Source organism: Octodon degus, unplaced genomic scaffold (assembly GCF_000260255.1).
Source record: "Octodon degus isolate 3935 unplaced genomic scaffold, OctDeg1.0 scaffold00093, whole genome shotgun sequence".
Lineage (NCBI taxonomy): Eukaryota > Metazoa > Chordata > Mammalia > Rodentia > Octodontidae > Octodon > Octodon degus.
Window position 1 is genome coordinate 3313618 of NW_004524669.1, and position 5276 is coordinate 3318893.

Consider the following 5276-nt stretch of genomic DNA (forward strand, 5'->3'; position numbering starts at 1 on the left):
AAAAAAAATAATAAAAGGCCTAGTCCCTGCCTGGCCTCTCTTTTAAAAAATTATTTCCTTTTCTGAGGGTGTATATTAGGGCCCTCGAGCTGCATAACTACTGTGGTAGCCTTGCCGGGTTGCCCCAGGGTGCCGTCATCATACCATACTTGGGAATCAACCCTTGGCAGAGCAGTCTGGCCCAGTGGAGGTGGGCTGGGCAAGTCCCTGGCAATGAGGGCATAGACTGCCAGAGGTTTGAATGACAGAGTGAACCTGAGCAAAAATATATCTTGCCAGTTACTGGTAAGGGGCCTTACAGAGTAGCCACCAAGCAAGAGAAGAGTGATGGTGGACAAAGCAAAGATAAACTGATTAGGAATGTTATTCCTGACCTCTAATTTTCAAGGCTGATTATCTTCCAGCTAGGTCTTATTTTCAGGGAAAGAGGGTAATATCAAACAAAAGTTACAGGATTTGGATTTTCTGACAGTGAAAGGCCAAGTGGGAGAGAAGGGACAAGAAGGAATTTGGCCCTTCCTAGGGGAGAGAGAAGAAAGAAAAATAAACCTGTGGGCTCCTTTTGGACTTGAGTCCATAGATTTCATGAGGTGCCATAGATAACACCAGCGATTGCCTAAACAACCACTTGAATCTGCATGGCTGACAGCTCATTCCCAGATATCCAAAGGGTGGAGTGATGGCATCACTTGGACCAAGCTTATGCCCTCTAGTTCTGAGAGAGATGACAAGAGCAGTGCGGAGGACCTCCCTCAAGCTGAAGTGTCAAGGACCTACAAGTGGAGACTGCTTTCTCTGGTATGACCCAGAGACTGGTTCTCTCCAGATTAGGTTTTCCATGCTAATTGTGTGAGGAACTTTGTCTAAGACTGAGTGGGGACTTATCCTTACCCTTACCCTGACCTTTCTCCTTCTCCTCACCTTTATCTTTTATCTTTATCCTTGCTTCCTGGCTGAGCAAGAATTTCAGAGTCCCACCTAACCCAGGGACAGAGTACATACTAGAAGAAAAGAAGGGCCATCAAGATAGCTCAGTGGACTAAGCACCTGCTTAGGCAAGCTCAGGGACCAAGGTTCGATTCCCACTGTGCCAGCCCCACCCACGGGTGTGCCGAGCTGGCCACCAAGATGGTGGCACGTGCCTGTAATCCCAACCCTGGGGATGGTGAGACAGGAGGCTCACTATGAGTCCAAGCTGTGTAGTGAGACCCTGTACCAAATACACTTTTTTTAAAAAAGAGAAGAATAAAGAAAGAAAGAAAAGAATACCTAGTGAGGCTACCATGCATCCTGGAAAATGCCTCCTGATACCTCTTACCATTTCTGGACAGAGGGGGCAAGTGACTCATAATCTTTGGTGCTTTTATGCACAAGTGCTCATCTTCTCAGGGGCTTAGGAGATGCTAACTACTGACCAGTCATGTGGGTTCCCAGTCACACAGAGATTGCACAAATATAAGCCTGGCGGATGCATGCGAGTTTTCTTGCTCCCAGCAGAAACTAAAATTCTCCATTCTGTGGCTGGGTTGCCCTTTTGTGGGAGTTTCTTTTCATGTGGCAGATACCTTAATGGAACTTCACTGTCCAACCATGCTTGCAATGAGCAACCAAGGACATGACACATGGAAAAGAGAAGAGAGGAAGTACACAATCTCCCCACAGGGGGCTTACCTTCTGGCTGGGCTCACCACAAGGTCACCGTGGGTGATGGGGTCCTGGGTGGGTTTCTAGGTTCTTGTATGCAATGAACAAAAAATCAGACGTGTCATGCAAAAAAAAAGCAGTGGAGTTTAATTTAGGCAGCAGTATGCGCAGGTGAGCGCAGGACAGCAGCCCTGAAGCCACAGTTGTCCGTCTAGGTTGGCAGGACCACTTCCCAGGGGCCACAGTGCAGCCTCCATCTGGAAAGGACCACGAAATTTGGCAAGTGCAGCCAGTTCAGCCCACAGGTGTCCAATCCTAAGCCTCACAGAGAAGGTTTTCCTCCATCCCAGCTGCTCTGCTCCCTTCTTCCCACACTGTGCCCCTGACAACCCGAAAGCAATCCCAGCCCAAGCCCAGCCTCAGCTTCACACTCCAAGTCTTTCACTGACAATGACTGGTGAATAGGGGAAAGTAAATGACCCAACAAATGACTCTGATTATCTATAGCATCCTTTAGAGCTACTGAAAACATTCTTAGACTCCCCTACTCATTACAATGTTAAAGGTAGACAACTAAACACTGCTAGAATATTTTATTAGTTAGTGATTGTCTAAGATGTGAGGGCAAGAATGAACTAAGCCATGTGTGGTGGCACACACATAATCCCAGACTTCCAGGAGGATTTCAGGTTCAAGCCAAGCTTGAGCAACTTAGCATTTTAGCAAGACCCTGTTTCAAAACAAAAAGATTTCTTTTTTCTCATTAAACTTTGTTTTAATGGGTCTCAAAATTCTGTGACAGATTTTTGGTCAAGTTGTTTCTATTAAAATGTATTGATTGGGCTGGAGAGATGGCTCAGTGGTCTAAAGCACCTACTTGAAACAAGCTTGGCAAAGCACAGGGACCGCGGTTCGATCCCCAGCACCACATGTCAGCCAGACCCGCCCCCTGGTGGGCTGAGCTGGCCACACACACACACAATAAATAAATGAAATAAATAAATATTTTTAAAAAATGTAATGATTCAAAACGATTTCTTTAAAAAAATAAATAAAATAAAATGTATTGATTTTAAAAACTAATAATTTTAAAACTGCCACACACAAAAAAAATGGTCCATAAAACATTATCCTTTCTTTCTGAAGGTTTTGCGATGCATCGTTGTCGTTCACTATTAAACTTAAATGGCCAATTGGAAGAAACAGTTCTGAGACCGGGTCTTCCTCACTGATTAAGACTGGAGTGGCAGGTGTCAGGGATAATATTCATTTAGCCTTCTGAGCTTTCTGGGCAGACTTGGCGACCTTGCCAGCTCCAGCAGCCTTTTTGTCCACAGCTTTGATGACACCCACAGCAACTGTCTGTCTCATATAGCAAACAACGAAACGACCCAGAGGTGGGTAGTCAGAGAAGCTCTCCACACACATGGGCTTGCCTGGAACCATGTCAACAATGGCAGCATCACCAGATTTCAAAAACTTGGGCCATCTTCTGGCTTCTTACCAGACCAGTGATCAATCTTTTCTTTCAGCTCAGCAAACTTGCAAGCAATGTGAGCTGTGCGACAATCCAGGACAGGGGCATAGCCAGAACTGATCTGGCTGGGATGGTTCAGGATAATCACCTGAGCAGTGAAACCAGCTGCTTCCATTGGTGGGTCGTTTTTGCTGTCACTGGCCACATTCCCACACTGCACATCTTTGACAGATATGTTCTTGACGTTGAAGCCCACATTGTCCCCAGGAAGAGCTTCACTCAAAGCTTCATGGTGCATTTCAACAGACTTGACTTCAGTTGTGACACTGACTGGAGCGAAGGTGACCACTATGCCAGGTTTGAGAACACCAGTCTCCACTTGGCCCACAGGGACAGTGTCAATACCACCGATTTTGTAGACATCCTGGAGGGGCAGCTGCAAAGGCTCATCAGTGGGGCGAGTGGGAGGGAGGATGCAATCCAAAGCTTCAAGCAGTGAGGTTCTGCTGGCATTGCCATCCTTATGAGTGACCTTCCATCCTTTGAACCAAGGTGTGTTAACACTTGGCTCCAGCATGTTGTCACCATTCCAACCAGAAATTGGCACAAAAGCTATGGTGTCAGGGTTCTAGCTGATTTTCTTAATGTAGGTGCTGACTTCCTTAACAATTTCCTCATCTCTCTTCTGGCTGTAGGGTGGCTCCATGGAATCCATTTTGTTAACTCCAACAATTAGTTGTTTCACACCCAGTGTGTAAGCCAGAAGGGCATGCTCACGGGTCTGCTCGTTCTTGGAGATACCAGCTTTGAATTCACCAATGCCAGCAGCAACAATCAGGACAGCACAGTCAGCCTGAGATCTGCCTGTAATCATGTTTTTGATGAAGTCTCTGTGTCCAGGGGCATCAGTGATGGTCACATAATATTTGCTGGTCTCAAATTTCCACAGGGAGAAGCCAATGGTGATACCATGCTCACGCTCAGCTTTCAGCTTGTCCACCACCCAGGCATATTTGAAGGAACCCTTCCCCATCTCAGCGGCCTCCTTCTCAAATTTTTCAGTGGTTCTTTTGTTGATGCCATTTATAGATCAGATGGCCAGTGGTGGTGGACTTACCGGAGTCTACATGTCCAATGACAATGATATTAATGTGAATCTTTTCCTTTCCCATGTTGGCTTGGATTTAGTGGTGGCTTTCACTACACCTGTGCTCTCATGGCAAACCCATTGTGAAAAAGTGACTTAATTCTTCTTCTTCTTTTTTTTTTTTTTTGCAGAACCAGGCATTGAAGTCAGGCCCTTGTGCTTGCCAGGCAAGTGTTTATTCTACTGAGCCATCTCCCTGGCCCCCAAAAAGATTTTAAAAAGGGTGAAGATGTAGTTCAGTGCAAAGGTGCTGGGTTTGATCCCTGGGGCTAAGGCAGGAAATAATTTCTTGCCATGGCAAACCAGCTGAGCAAGTAAATATACCAGGACATCCACAGAAAAATAGCTCCAATCAAAAAGTTCTATCTTCAGTTCTTGCAAGAACTCAAGCAGGTTTTTGGTAGGACAGTCTCAATCTGATGTCAGCCTGAGGAACGAAGGCTACAAAAGATAGCTGTCATTAAGCTCTCGGTCGCAGTATTTTCTTTGTCATAGTGGTCTGTTCTCACTCTGTAGAGTGTAATTCTTTTCCTACATTAATTTTTGCCTGTGCTCTGCAGAGCATGTTTCTTCTCCTACCTTTATTTTTTGATATAGAAATAAATATATCTTTATTAATGCACTAAATAGTAAAATTTAATGTATTTAATAAATTCTATAATTCTTTTCCTACCTTTAATGTAAAACTTCACTATCTTTTGTATTTGTCGTGTCCAATTCTTTGTTCACATTAAGAACCTAGAAAATACCTCTAGCAGAAGTCCCCAAGCTCCAGAACCTGATAATAGTACCACTAAAAAGAAAAAGGAGAGAAGTGGGAGAGAGAGAGAGAGAGAGAGAACTGCACAAAGAAAACCTCAAATAGAGTACAAAGTAAAACACTCAGAATAAAGTAAAACACTCAGAAGCCACAACATACTCTGAGCCAAGCATCATCTGCTTCCTGGTGCAGGCTGGTTCCTATACAGAATCTCCTAAGACAAAGCTCACATGAATTCTGAGAATCAT